We start from the raw sequence: 14675 nt of genomic DNA on the forward strand, positions 1-14675 counted from the left end.
CTTCTAAACATTGGTTATACATGCAGACACAGAAAATAGGACTCCTCAGATCATTAGTCTATGAATTCCTGTAGTAAATTTCCTCAGAATTGATGAAGAACAGTTCTTTTTCTGATCAAGGTAGAAAAGGTTTTACCAACTAGGACAAACCTCACATTTTACTTAGGTTTGTATTATGGTTTTATCTCTGCAATCTAAATAGAAATGTCTGTATCTGAAGTTAGAAGAAATGTTTGCCTGGAATAAGTTATCAAGCCAGGGGGAAATAAATTTGTAGCGTAGGCAGAAATTCCCTATTTTGTAGTATAGATCCAAACTGAATGACTTCAGAGTTAATAGTGCCCATCTGTGGTTGTCTGCAAAGAGAGTTACCTATTGGTTGGTTAGGGAAAAATTCTGAGGTTTCTCATGAAAAAGAAACATGAGTAGTCCGTCAAAAATATAAATGAATTAAAAAATAATGAGGACCAACAAACAGAGCACAGCTGACATGAAAAGCAATGAATTCACAATGTCATTCAATTAACTGGACCCTGGGTTAGCATCTCTTCTCTGAAACCTTGAAAATGAAGAAACATCAAAACAACGACTTCTGATAATCCTCTCAAATAAGGCTTAAATTCCTGCAGTGATTCCTTTGCTGAAGTAGCTGCTTTGTGTAACAATGAGCTCTATACAAAAGCTCCCTGCGGCAGGAAGATAGGCAGGATGCAGGCTTGAAGGTTTGCTGGCCCAGTCAAGACTTTTTATAGCCTTGGGCTAGGCAGCACCAGTTAATTGGGGCAACTGTTTAACTGACTTTTAGTTATACAATGTTCCTCTCTCTGTGTTTAACTGAAAGCTCTTGGTTACACCAGCTGGCATCATTGTAGTGCTCCCAAAATAACTAGAAAGCTGAAATCAGTGAATCCGTGTTGCAGGTACAAGTATGGGTCAATAGATTAAAAACAAAGAAGTGAAATCGAGTTTTTGAGTAATTTTCCTTTTCCTCTTGCTACAGCTGGCATGATTTCTTTGTAAAGCAATAGCCACTACCACTGACTACTCAACTGCAGCTCTACAATAAACCCCCCGTTCCTCCCCTTGTTCCTCTCCCTCAGCCCTCCACCCTGAAAAATCCCTCCTGAGCTTCATTCTGAAAGCAGAAGGAGCTACACGCGTTCCAGTCTTTACTAAATACATCTCTATTTCCAAATTAATTTTTATATAGACCTGAGACCTACCGGAGTTTTCTTTTGTTTGTGATGTTCCCATGTTTGTCTCTCTCAGAGTCCTGTAAGAACATGATATATCATGATTTATAAGCATATTTTCATAACTTTATTGGAAAGCTCACGCCACATGTCACCAGTGACCATTTTCTGAACACTGCAACCAGGATAGAGCACATGACCAGCACATTCAGGAGGAATGGCTCAGACCTTAGGTTTCTAACTTAAAAGTTTGTAACTCAAATTGAAAATCAGAGGGCAAAGCCAAAATGGAAAAAAATTGGCAGCATCTTACAAGAACATAGATGATACATTGGATTTTATAAACATAGAAAATAATGATTCTGATTTTTAACAAAACTTTATTGTGTTGCTAAAAGGACATTTGCTGTATTTTTGAGAGTAGAGATCTGAAAGGGAAAGAAACCTGCAGTGAGCAGGTTCTACTTCCCTTCCCTTAATTACAGACCCACCTAAAAATAAAGCCTTGGTGTGGTGTCACATGAGAAGAGAAAATGCCATTAACCTGCCACAAATGGCATCCTGGTTTCTGTGGTTCATGGTGAGCATCTTCTGTTCATTGACAGAATCAAAAGGCAGTTGGCGACATCAATTGATCCGAAACCTCCTGCACACAGGCACTTTTTCTGCTTCTTACCTCAAGGCTTTTCTGTGTTTGGTTTCATCTATAAGTGAAAACTGATTTGAACTTATCCCTTGAGCTGAGTATTTCTTGGTGTAATTTATATTAAAGACTTTTTTCCCTCTTGAACAGTAGTAGAAACAAATAAATACAATCAATTCTCTGTCAGAGAAATCTTTGTCAAAATAATATTTTCTTTTCAGAGATCTGCTTTTTTTCCCCTGTGCTTTTCAAAGGCATGAGAGACATCTAGTAAAAACCAAACTACTTCCTTATGGGAACACATCCAGCTCAGTCTTCTCACCATCTCTGAGATACCTCCTCAGAAATCTCAGCATCATACATAAGTGGATGCAGTGTGAACAAAACCACAGCAGTTCAGGTAATTTTGATGGAGTGGTGCCCTCCTCTAAGCTACTACATTGATTAGGAGTAACTCAATTCTAGAGAATTACATGTCAATGCACTCTTAAAAACAGACTACTTGCACAGAAAAATGTACAACCAAATCTTCCCTTTTTTCTCTCAAATGATGATGCATTAATAGAGAATGAAATGTATTCCTTTTGTATCAAGAATATTTTAAATAATTAAGTGTAGAGCTGTTTGAGTTGCAGGCAGCAAAAAGGGAAGATGTACAATAATCATGGAAGCAGGTTGGAGGTTTCAGATATTGCAGGCCTAACATGTCAGAACTCTGAATAAGAACCTACATTCCAGCAACATTTCCTATTGCAAGATTTCCAAGATTTTGATGAGAGCTTGGAACAAAAGCTGCTCTGTTCCTCCTGGGGTTTGTGTCAACCAGTTGTCTTATTATTCCTGATACTTTGTCAATTATATTGTACGCTTGGAGAAAGGGATGAAAAAGCAGCTTTTCTCCTTTAAAGAGATTTAAACTTCAAAATCTTGTTACTGTGACTCTGAGCTGCAGAAGGCTGGCTGAAATGCCAGGCATGGAGTACAGCAGAGGTACTGCTGGCAATGTTTTTACAAGATTCCACATAATGGCATTTCTGTATGATCACCTTAAGGTTGTAATGGTTCCATAAATTATAGATTTATATTTTTTTAATGGATTGGAACTGTAGTACAATAGATGGGATTAGAAACAAATCCAGTGTGACAAGCAATCTTTATTTTCTAGATTTTCCATTTTCTATCCTTTTGAATGCCTGGATTTACAAACTTAGAATTGTGTTAAACATATTTTTGATGCAAATATATTTAGTTTGGTTGTCTGCAACTGCCTTAAACATTAAAGCAATGTAAAGAGGCACAGTCTTGTATGCATTAACTGTCCCTGAAGACTGTGCTGAGGGGACAGGCATGCTCTGAAGTCCCAGGAACTGCAAAAAATGTTTTTAGGGAAATGTGCTTTTATACTTGTATCTGTGGAATAGCTTTGTCTTAATAGAAATTATTTGTATTTGCATTGTATTGTGTGTATAGATAATTTTTAACACATGTTTTGCAGTGATGCAGATAATTTAGGTTTTAAACCTCTTTCCACCTCTTAATCTGCATTTTAAAATTTACTTTCTAGTATTTTCTTGAAAAATATTTTTGCAGTCATTAACTAATTTTCACTTAATCAAGCCTTCTATTTAAAAAGTCTCTTCAGGAGCAAAACTCCCCTGATTTCTTCCATATTTAAAATCAGCTTTTTAAGCCCCTTTTGATAGCTTTACTAAGACAAAGTTGCCACTGAACATGGTCAATACAAAGTGAGTAATTCTGGTTTCAGCTGTATTTCCTTAACTAAAACCTTCAGAATTGCATTTATTATTAATGTTACTCATCTTGATTGTTATATAAGATCACAATCTTCAACAAAATATTTCAAAAGTTCAAATCCATGCATATCATAGTCTGAACCAGCACCAACTGGAGAAATTTTGAGTAATTTTGATCTGATGTGAAAAAGTTCTCAAATTTTCTGCATATTGGCATTTTGGATTGTGGATATTAGTAATACAGTATTTGAAGCATTTTTCAGTAAGAAAGCTATCGAATACAACAAAGGAACTCTCAGTCAGTTTGTAAGAATTTCAAACATTTTGTTGCTAACACTGTCCAGAATCAGAAATGAAACTGAAAGCTGGGTTGTGGGAGAAACAGTCTTGTGGAGTCAGATGTCATTTTCCCAGGACTGCAACTAAAACCACATTGAAGTATGGAACTATGAAGATAATTTCCCCAAGAAAAGTTCTGTGGATAGCAGGAGGTTGAACAGTAGCAGGAGGGAGGAGCAGTAACAGAGCTGCAAATACAACCTTGGACAATGACACCTTTGCATCTACTTACGTTATGGCAATTTTTCAATAGGAATTGCTTATTTAAACACATATTCTCTCTTGATCTATCTATATCTATCTATCTATCTATCTATCTATCTATCTATTTATCATCTATCTACCTACCTACAGCTTCTTTTTCCCATAGAAACTGTTCTTTTATAGTACACATTTTCTATACAACACAGAGCAAGACCACTCTTAATCAAGGAGAGAGATTCAGACCACTATACAAATAATTATTTTACTATCTGTTATACCAATTATCCATAAGGATCAACAAAAATTAAACAAGTCCCAGTGGGATGCCCCACCAGCAGTCACAAGGCTGATGGAAAATCACATATGCGAGACTGTGGAAATATTAAAAGAATTTTAAGGATAGCTGAAGTTTTGATATGCTTTTAAAATTTTACACTGTTATTTAAAATAGTAGAAGGGAGCAAAGAAATTGGTTTGTTGCTGCAATAAATTAACCTAAAAGAAAGACTTACAGGCCATGGGTCTGAATCATGATATTGGTATTAATGATACAGGAAGGCAGCATTCCTTGTGTAGCACTGCAAGTTTATAAAATTGAAATGTCATGCTCATGCTGTATTTCATAGATGGGAGATAAATGGAACTACATGTCATGAAATATGAGGGGCTAACAGAATCTGGTATGAGCACTTTGGAAAATTATAAAGGTTAAAAAATATTATCACAGTAGAGAATCTCCATCATCAAATCTTGGGAAAATGAGGTATTTGCAGAATTTATTTCATTACATTGGCCTTTTTATCATACACTACTTGAAATGTGTTGTTGAGAACTGGCAGAGGGCATGTTGCAGAAAAAAAGATCAAAGGGAAAGGTTTTGCTTTGAGACCTTATTTAGTGGAGAAAAGAGTGTGTTAATGGTATTGAACTCATATGCAGCATTTTATTTGTGGATATCCAAATGCTCTGACGCAGAAAACCTTTATCTCAGTGTTACAGATGGTGAGATGGGGGCACAGAGAGTTATCTACCAGGGCCACATTGGAGATTATGAAGTGAGAACTGACAGGAAACCCTAGATCTCTTTAACTCTGTCTCAGGACAGCACCACAGGTATGTATTTGCATATTCTTAAGTAGCTACACTCACTATCATACCTGACTCTCTCAAAAACAAGTTCAGCTATCTCTTGATTGCACAGCAATTCACCCTTTCTGCTGTAGATTTTGATAGCATTAATTATATTGGTGCAATTTACTACAGACCGTTTTGCTGAAGCAATAAGCCAGGTTACCATTCCATCAAGTCTGATAGGAGTCTTTAGGGGAATGCTGGTATGGGGTCAAGAAAGCCCCCTCCTCCTCCTCCTCCTTTTTTTGTTATTATTATAGTTACTCCTTGTTTGGGTAGTGTCTGCAATGTTCTGGGCAATTTCCCAACATAAAAGAAGGCAATATTTCCTTCCCTAAGAGGTTACATGATAAAAAAACAGACAAAAAGATAAAGAGTAGAAAAGGTCAGAATAGAAACCATTAGTGTTTTGGCATCTTGTCACATTTAGTGAGTTTACCGAGTCACTGAGTAATCTCCAAGAATCCCTGTCTGGCCATAATCAACCTCAAAGAAGGCTCATCCCATTTTTAATAATTTGACCTGCTTGTGTGTAGATGATTGTTGCCCATTCTTAAGAAAGTAATCTTTTTTGCCCCAGCTGTTGATTTGGGAAGGCACCATGGAAAGGTTTAGGCATAGAGCTCCTACTGATGGTGAAGCACTCTGCACAGAACTTGTATAATCTGTACATGCTGGGTGATGTTTTGGTGTGTGAATGGGGGCTATTATATAAAAAATACAAATCAGTGCACAGAGGCAAAGCTGCATACACAAGCAATTGATAATAATCCAGTTCATAATAACATTACAAAAGAATAACACATTAGGAAGTCAAATGTTACAGAGAACAGTAATAGGACAGATTGTCTAAGGCTTTTAAGTCCTCAATTCAAATCAAGTTTAGGTCTGCATCTACCAAATGTTACTGTTTGATTGTTTTTCACAAGGTCTGTAATAAAGACATTTACCTTTCTTAATTTGTATGTTTACAGCATGAAAATTATGACTGCGATAAAGATCTTGTTTTAGCAGACTTCAGAGATGCCCTTAATTTACTTTTGGCTGCATGGGGACACTTGGAAACTCTTAAGTCCTTTTTGAAAATTCCACCTGTATAGAGACCTCATCAGATGGGTTACAATCCTTACAAGGACTATGTTTAAGTTTAAATAATATGTGCTTATAAAATGCAAGTGTCAGAACAGGGCTGAAAACGGTGATTACACTTCAGAGCTGGTTGGCTTTGAGAATTCAGAGCTCAGCCAATTATTTTGATATTCCTAATGAATATGTTTTTATCTAGGATGATGTTGTTTATCCATATTACCTGTCTAATGTAAACATTAAACCACTTGATAATGGTGTAAGTAACTTAATTGGAGCAACGTATTCTTCCCACATCATTCTATTGCTGCATTTTTAGCTGCCATAAAAGATGCTCTTTCTCATCTTGCAACACACATTAGAAGATAGATAAAAGAAGAAACAACACAAAATAAACCTCAGAAAGGAACAGTATGCTTATCATCACAATACTGCCCAGATAAAATCTAGCAAACATGAAAGACTGAAACAGGGGGAAAATTATCTTCCTAACTGCTTTATAAGCAGAGTTAGCAAAAAATACCTCATGAAAATATACGAGTTAAAATCTCCAATGCCTGGTTGAAAAAGCATAACATTTTAAAACTATCAAGTAAGAAAAATGCTAAAGAAAAATTAAGAGGAGAATTACAACATTTTTGGGATTAATTTTTTCCTTGGACCATATTTCTCATGTGAACTCAGTATTTGTAGATTTGAAATACATTCTGCAAAATTAATGTTTTGCTGAAATTTGTTTCACTTTAACTGTTGTTTCTTATATTTTAGGATGTGTGAAGACTGGGGATTTCTAAACTAGAAAAAAACTTAGTTCTTTTAAAATATTGTAGTTGCCTGCAGCAGACTGCCAAGTTTTTGTAACATCTCACTGGTTACTCAGTTATTGATAAATTCCTTTTTTTTTTGGCTTCTGTCTAATGCTGAGGTTTCACAACCAATTTATGAGAGGGTTAACTGTAGATTGTCACACACAGGGGTGTTTTCAACTCTTTGGAAATTGGCTGAAAACGAAGTATTTTCAGTGTTAGTTTTCAGTGGGATCAGTGAGCTGATCTTGTTTATCCTTTGGCTGTATGATCTCTAGAGCCCACACAAGGGAAGTGGTGGGAACACGCAGCTGGAGATAAAAGGAAGTTGGATTGCCCTGTTCAGGAGCAGTGCAGTCTTAGATCAGCTTAAATTGACTGTGAAATCTCACTTTTAGTAGAGAGGGAAATTTGCTGATTTACAGAGCAAGGACATTGGCACTGATGTCTGATTTCTGTCTTACATAGGTTTAAATTAGCAGTAACTTTGTTGATGTGAGTAGGCTTAACATGGAAGACAATTGCTAAGAATATTTTTTAAATTAGGGAAGTTGTTATACCCATCAAAAGAAACAAGTTCTTCAGTAATATATATAAAAAACCTTTTTAGCTATTCAGTTTAAGCTGTTACAGACTTCCCATTTATGCTCAGATTCTAATGGGGCTGTGGGATCTGCCCATGGTGACTTCTCCCTTAATAAGTTTACTTAAAAAGTCAAAAGCATGGAAAAAAACCAAACATGGAAATGTGTGTAGCAACTTTTCCAATGCCAGGCTGCCCCATTCCCTTGTGGGGTGCTGAGGCAGGCCCTGACTGGTGCTTTCATGGAGCTTTAACTGTAGTAAAGCAGGCAGCAGTTTCAGCTCTTCCACTGTATTGTAAATCAATATCCATCACAAAAAAAATGGATATTCTGCTGGTTGTCCTTTGTTTTTATAATTCCGCCATCTCGTGCTTCTTCTGGGGAGATTTGTTTTATAGTAATTTTGCATGGAGCTAAATATATATTTATTACATTCATTATGTGAATTATTACTGGCCAATCAATAACTATCTGATACAATTATTTTCTAGCAGGAAAGAAATTAAACTGGCAAGTGGGCAATCTCTGTGGTCTGTAAAGTTTAATATTTAATGAAATTATTGAAATGTTATTACCGTGGTATTGATTTTCTTATTAAAAGTTACAATTGGAAGCATAATTTATGCTATTTTGATTGGGTTTCTCTTTAAACCAGAAATATTTTGTGTACTTTATCTTAGAAAAGATTTTGCACAACGCTGATATTTCTGGCTGTCTGGCTCGAGTAGGCTGAGATTTCTTTTTGTTGTTAAGTGGGGGAGAATTCTTTGTCTGTCACTCATCTTCGAAACAGAAGCAACACTTGAGTGAGAGCTTCCCTGTCACCTTCTTGTGTCTCCTTTTGTTTATCTGACACTGTTGTGAGACATTTGGAACCCTCCAGCTCAATATAAAACATTTGTTTGGCAGGTTGGGCCTCCTCATCCTTTGATGGGTACAGCACATGTGAAGAGGAGTTGTTGGACACATCTGATCTTGTTCTATGTGCCTGGAGAGCTTAGCTCTTCTGATTTAATAACAGAAAAACTCTCCTCGCTGTCCTTGAAAAAGAGCAGCTCCAAACTCTTTCTACTGAAAATATTTCAGTCTCAGATCAGAGCAAAATAAAATACTGATGCTGTTTAAGCATTGTTGTTCAATACCTACTACTTCATATTTCTGCTCATTTTCTGTCTCTTGAGTGGTCTTTGCTGGGATTTGAAGTCAGCAGAGAGGTCTTTTGTGCTGTGCACATGCCCAGGAACAGTCTATTCCATTTCAGATACCACAGCAGAAGGAAAACCTTTGCTGTTTTCTGTAGTTAACAGAGATTAGTTTTGGAATTACACCCCATTTTCTTATTTGGAATGATACAGAGAGAAATGAAGTAAGGAAGAGTGTTTGAGATCAAAGAATTCAGTGGTGCATATTTGCTCTTGGATATTTATTCATTTTATGTAATGGAAGATGTCATACAAAGCTGCTCAACTAATTAAAAATGCCATCAGATTTTATTTCCAATGCAATTTATGTAGAGGAACACCTTCAAGTTGAATTATTGTTGTTCAGTGCATGGAAAAGTACCTATTTCCATTGTTTGGAGTGGGGAACTATAAGCTGGCCTCTTGCAAGTCACTTTTCTGCGGTAAGTATTTACACTTTGCCTGAGCCTACTCTTCAGGCTACTTCAGCAGAGCTGCTGTGGTCCCAGGCCATGCAGAGCAGCGTTTTGAGAGACTGGGAGACACACCAGTAAATGCTCTGAGAGCTTGTTTGCACATCTGCTAGTTATTGAATTGCTCCATTTGGTCGAGTGATGGACAGGCATGTTTTTATAGTTTGACGACGCTGGGTTCCAATCAAGCTGGCTTGTGGAAAGAAAGGACACGTGATTTACCTTAAGAGTAGCAAAAAGGGCTGTGTTCCCTGTTAGCACAGTCCTGCTGTGTCACAGGAGTGCCACTACAGCAGGACTTGGATGAGAGCTTCCTTACATGAGTTTGTAAGAAAGGATAGGATGTAGGTGTTGAGGTAGAAAAACTGGGTGCAGGTGAAGTTTTCTTGCCAGTGAGTGGCCCAAGGTCTATGGTGAGAAGCAGCTGGGAGTGGTCTGAGAGAGCTGTCTGCTGCACACACTGGCTGTGAAATGGGATTTTTTTTGAAATTTGCACATTAGAGAGAGCAAAATAATATTCATTGTAATTTTGAGATAGCACAAAAGCTGACAGACAGCAGTGGTCTAAGGTAAGTGTGAGTAAATACATGAGCATGTATAAGTAATAAACCACAATGCATGTGAATGCTGGAGGATAGATTATAAATTATCATAGTGCATGTGGGATTTTAGTGTGTTTGTGTGTGTGCAAGAGGCTGCCCTAACTATACAATAATGTTGAATTACAACTAAGCCACTCTCCTTTGTGTGAGGAAATCAGACATTTATATTCATACAGAATATTTTGTGCAATGTCCTAAGATACCTTTGATTACAAATAGATCTGGAATCAGTTCTCTGTGTACCTGTTCAATGCTGCACCAAGACTCTGCAGTGTAATGTTGATACAACTTTCACCCTTGAGTTACTTGTTCTATGCACTTCATGCATACAGATCTTTAGAATTAGAAAATCATTATTAGAAAATGCTGTAAACATTTACCAAAAAGCTTTTTTCACCCCATCCCCCCCCAAGTGATTGTAAGTAACCTATCATCACAATTAAACACAGAGGATAATAATTATTTTCCCTTTCTAAACACTTCTAATCCCTTTATGTCAAGCCAGGTGAGGCAAAGAACATTCTCTATTAATTCTGCCTGATCTAATCTGGGTCACAGATAAAACATATTTGACTGATTCTGTTAACCTTCGCTATGAAGAGGAAAGATGAGTCTCAGGAGAAGAATGAGCAAATTGAATTTGCAAATTCAGGAAACAGTATTGCAACTTCAATTACTTGAGTGAGGAAACAAATTGAAGCTGTGTCACAACTTAGGTTGCAAAATGTAAAAAACACCATATTTATGTAGCATAAGTAAAACAAAACCTGTCATTAAATCCATTTATCCTTTTTGATAATACTTTTCTAGTTTTTTCCCTTGACATTGTAGACTTCTTTATCTTATGGGGAATTGCATGCAAGAAAGGTTTAAAGCACTGTAAATATATCAGAGAAGTTTTACAGAAATCACAGAAACTCTGCTAATTGCACTTATTGAAAAATACAAAGCTATAATTTAATTGGGATACACTAACTTTCACTGAATAGTTACTGGGATGTATTCCAGCATATTTGTTTGCTTTAATATGGTCTTCAATTTGTTTTACATTTTAAGCTCAGCCTGAGCCCTTGTAGCTTTAAAATGATTGCCAGCCCTTGAATATCCAGCTTAAAATGTTGGGCTTGGTTTTCAGAGATTTACATATCTGTATTTTCCCTACAGATCAATGTACATGCAGGTACCAGTTTATCCCACACTCCTGCCTTGTGTTTCTCTCCATGCTATTGCATCATCAAACCCAGTTCAGTGTTGTCATAGCAAAATTAACAGTAAATAATGGCAGTAAAGTTTCATTTGAAGAATGGGTCCATCATCTGAAAATTAGTATACAAATTTTCAGAATGCAAAATGCTACGTTTTCTTCAAAGTGCAGACCCAAGCCTATGGGCCTCATAATTTTGAATTTACAAAATATTGATGACAAAGGAAACTTCACTGGTTATTATTGTAGTTTCTGCCTTTTCTTGAAGAGATTTGACATCTCTTATGAATAAAAATGTTACTAATGATGGTGGCGTGTGATAATGACCTCTGTGTTACCAGTAACTATTAATAGAAATAAAGCTTTTGGAAAGTTTCTGAATTCAGATGGTTTGCAGTATTGATAGCTGTCAGGTGAATTAAGATTATTTTTTTATTCAGAAATTGCCAAGCCTTTGATGAAAAGAGGTATTAGATAAAAAGGAAGCTTTTTTTCTTGTCGTTTATTTCAGTCTTTCCTGTTTCAGTTTTCCTTTCCCCACGTGTTGCAATTTAAAAGAATTTACCCACATGTTTTAATAGAAGTCAGTTCTACCAGACATGCATGTGCTGAAGCCCCTTGGCTTTGGGAGGTCACTAGGGCATGGCTAAGCCCAGCAGTGACTTGATTGCCACTCTTTTAATAGGGGATAATATTGTTTGAGGTTCATTGTAATAAGGAAGGTGAGGGAATAAACAAGAGAAGTTGGAAAGCAAAAAAAAAATAAGGCAAACCAGATTAAAAAGGAACTTCAGAGAAAAAGTCATCTGAGCAAGGTTTGTGGAAAACACCAATGTTGTTTGTGTGGTGAAGTGTTAGATCAGCTGTGAGCTCCTGCTGACGTTTGACAATGCAGAGTTTACCTTCTGTGTCTGCAGGCTCCACTGCCTGAGCTCTGCAGAGAAGCATCTTCTGTAGGTTCTACAGAGTGCAGTTGTATCAATCCTTCCATCTCTGCAGACGTAATGGGCATGAGGGTTATTCTCAGAGACACAGAGGCAGAAATTACCTTTCAAGTTTTTGAGCACAAGGCTGTGGGACAGATAGGAGCAAAGGGAGGTTGGTTACACAACACAAGGATGCAGAGGAGTCCTGAAGCTGGAACACATAGCTGGTGATCAGACAGATTACCTAGTCAGGAGTCTAGGGATGAATTATAGTCCCAGATAAATTAAATGTGCATGAAATTAAATTTAAAACTTCCATTGTTTCCTGCAGAGTGGAATTAGGAAGATTTGAGTGTAAGTGCTGCAGCCCTGGTGCAGAATCAAGCTCCTGCTTTCAGGGATCTGTGTAGATCTAGAAGGGCTCCAGCAACCACTAGTTGCTTAGCTGTAAATCTCTCTGTTTGCTTCAGCAGTGTTATCCCTGACTTGCAGAGCTGCACCCCTGTTAGATGTTAGACTTTCTTCTGCACTGGCTTATTCTGTCCCCAAAATGAGAACATGGCTCTGCTGTGGGCACAAACACTCGTCTCTGTAGTGTTTGTGTAGAAATGTGGTCCCGGGAGGTAACAGCAACAGACCAAGTGTAGCTGCTGGGGAAATCGTTGGGGAGCTCTGATGCAAACAGGATGTGATATGTTTCTGGATGTGGGCTGTGAAGCTTTGAGCCTGTGGAAGACTCTAGAACTCACAAGTGCCTTGAAGCAGGTCCCTAGAGAAACAAAAATTGCTTTACAATAGAGTGTCAGAGGAGCAGAAAAAAGTGCCTAACGGAGCAGGGACTCTACCAGTGTTCTGGGAACTGAGAAGAAACTGAAATAAAGGTTTAGGAAACCAGAGAATAAAGATATCAAACCCCAGGACTTTTGAAAGTCCTAGTTCAGAAAACCTCAGGGAGTTAGGCATCCTGTCAGTGTTCAGTTTATAGTGGACATATAATGTTTATGAAAATGTATGCAGATAGATTAGCTCTTTGGAACACTGTTGGAAAATTGTCAACAATTCTTTGCTCTGTTTTTCTATAAACATTTATATTATACGTTCTTTTATATTTTATGCTTCACAATGACATTCGGCTTTGCCAAATGTATCTCAGAGGAACTTCATTATTTTTGTATTGTTTGTGGTATGAGCATGAACTTTGACTTCCTGCCTTCCAATTTAGTTTGGTGTCTAGCTTTTTGCTGTCTGGGTCACTCATGTTACAGCTGGAGTTTCCTGTTTTCAAACCCATATCAGCCAACCATGTAAACCTGAGGGTCAGCTCGTTCAGAAATGATGCATGATTCCAGTCACTTGTTTGCTGAAATAAATTAGATTTACGTAATGAAAGCTGTCAGGTGCTGTATCAATCTTCTGCACTAGTCAAAGTACTTCCTTATTTACAATTCTTGTTTCTTGATGCGCAGCTCAGCCACTCAAAAATCCGTTATTTCACTTGGAGGACAACTGAAAACTTCTTTCAGACATAACTATTATTGAATTTTGTGAGCCTGATACAAAAAGCCATTAATAATGAAAGTTAAGGGTATTCTGTGTGTAAAATCCTGGGTAAAATAGTAATCATTTGGGTCTAATATCATACTCTGTATCTGCAAGTAAAGATCTCCATCTGTGTATGTGTATTATCCCCTCTATCTGGAAGAGGAAGGGAGAGTGGAGGGACATCCTTGGGTACATATGATCCTGAAATCTAGCACTTCCTAGACAGATTTTTTTTTTAGGAAATAGGAAATGCTGTTTCCTGACTGTAAAAAGAGACTCCACAGTTTCTGTGAGGATGGCTGTGGTGGGTCAGTGTGAGCTTCCCAGATCCATCTCTTCAAGAGCAGAAATGCCAGGTCATTTTAGCAAGGGTCCCCACAAGAGGTCATCTGGAGATTTGTCCTCTTTGGGCAATTCTGGGGCTTCTGGAAGGCAAGGCACTTTGCCTCTCTCTCAGCTATGAGTGCTAGATTTTCTCAAAGTGGCTTTCTGATGCCATCATTTCTAAAATATCAGCAGCACTGCCAACTACAAATATAAGCTTCTCCTCCCTTGCCCATCAGTCAGCCTCCAGAGTATCATGAGATTTGCTGAAGTCATGAGAACTTGAAGCTGCCATACTTACGAAGTTCTTTTTATTTGACTTCTTGTTTTTGTGTCTGCAGGGTACACCCAAGTCACACTGGCAAGTGTTCCTGCTAAAGGTCACATGGTGACCCACAATTACATCAGCCAAGGCCTGAACCAAAACATGAAGGTGTTATGTGCAATAAAATCCTGAGAGTTCCAAACACTGTAGCAGATGGAGTGCAGTCAAAACTGGCTTGCTCTTCCTATCCTGATTCAGCATGAACTCAGAATAACTTTTATTAAATCGGAAGAGTGTTTATTCTGGAGAAAAAGAAAAACATGTTCATCTGGTTTGTGTTACATGATTAATTAGGTCCACAGAAGGGATTTTTACTAATTTGAAAAGAAAAAGCATTTAGAACATGTAGGTGCTGCTT

The 14675-nt window shown here is 37.5% G+C and overlaps 1 long non-coding RNA gene across 2 annotated transcripts in view; it reads left to right on the forward strand.

The window, feature by feature from the left end:
- The window catches only part of LOC146434914 (uncharacterized), a 74574-nt gene extending 60116 nt beyond the window's left edge, over positions 1–14458 (forward strand). The window contains exons 3-4 of one of the 2 annotated variants that reach the window (XR_014853536.1): positions 5125–5246; positions 14334–14458. This is a non-coding gene — a long non-coding RNA (uncharacterized LOC146434914). Of the gene's footprint in view, positions 1–5124; positions 5247–6669; positions 6966–14333 lie in introns of those variants that run through there. The other variant, XR_014853537.1, reaches the window with a different exon arrangement.
- The last annotated feature ends 217 nt before the right edge of the window (positions 14459–14675 follow it).

This window comes from Lichenostomus cassidix, chromosome 7 (assembly GCF_008360975.1).
Source record: "Lichenostomus cassidix isolate B80296 chromosome 7, HeHo_3.0, whole genome shotgun sequence".
Classification (NCBI taxonomy): Eukaryota; Metazoa; Chordata; class Aves; order Passeriformes; family Meliphagidae; genus Lichenostomus; species Lichenostomus cassidix.